At 37.0% G+C, this 438-nt stretch overlaps 1 non-coding gene across 1 annotated transcript; it reads left to right on the forward strand.

The window, feature by feature from the left end:
• The first annotated feature begins 51 nt into the window (after window positions 1-51).
• On the forward strand, window positions 52-158 carry LOC119593231. The gene has a single exon (XR_005230528.1). It is a non-coding gene; the product is annotated as a U6 spliceosomal RNA (small nuclear RNA).
• Window positions 159-438: the final 280 nt, after the last annotated feature.

Below are 438 nucleotides of genomic sequence, written 5' to 3' on the forward strand. Positions count from 1 at the left end.
GTATGTGTGTCACCGTGATTTTCAAAATCCCGTAACAATTTAGCTAATGTTGTACTTGCTTCGGCAGTACATATACTAAAATTGGAACGATACAGAGAAGATTAGCATGGCCCCTGCGCAAGGATGACACGCAAAATCGTGAAGCGTTCCACATTTTTAATCGCATATGCTTCAATGTCCTTGCTTCAAAGTTATATCCATCTCGATAAAGTATATAGCGTGTTTTTAAGTAATGTTCCCTCTCTGCACGTGGATAGCGAGAGTTCGCGCCCCAACAAGGCGCTGTTGACACCTGATACATTTTTCTGTCGTAATTTATAGCCAAAGAAAATGGGAAGAAGGATATTTAAATAGGTCTTTGCGCTTCAATACTGATGTAATTTTACGCCAGTTTATTTATATTTGATTCAATGTTATAAAAAAAAAACATATAGTTTA

Source organism: Penaeus monodon, chromosome 31, assembly GCF_015228065.2.
Source record: "Penaeus monodon isolate SGIC_2016 chromosome 31, NSTDA_Pmon_1, whole genome shotgun sequence".
NCBI classification, from domain to species: Eukaryota; Metazoa; Arthropoda; class Malacostraca; order Decapoda; family Penaeidae; genus Penaeus; species Penaeus monodon.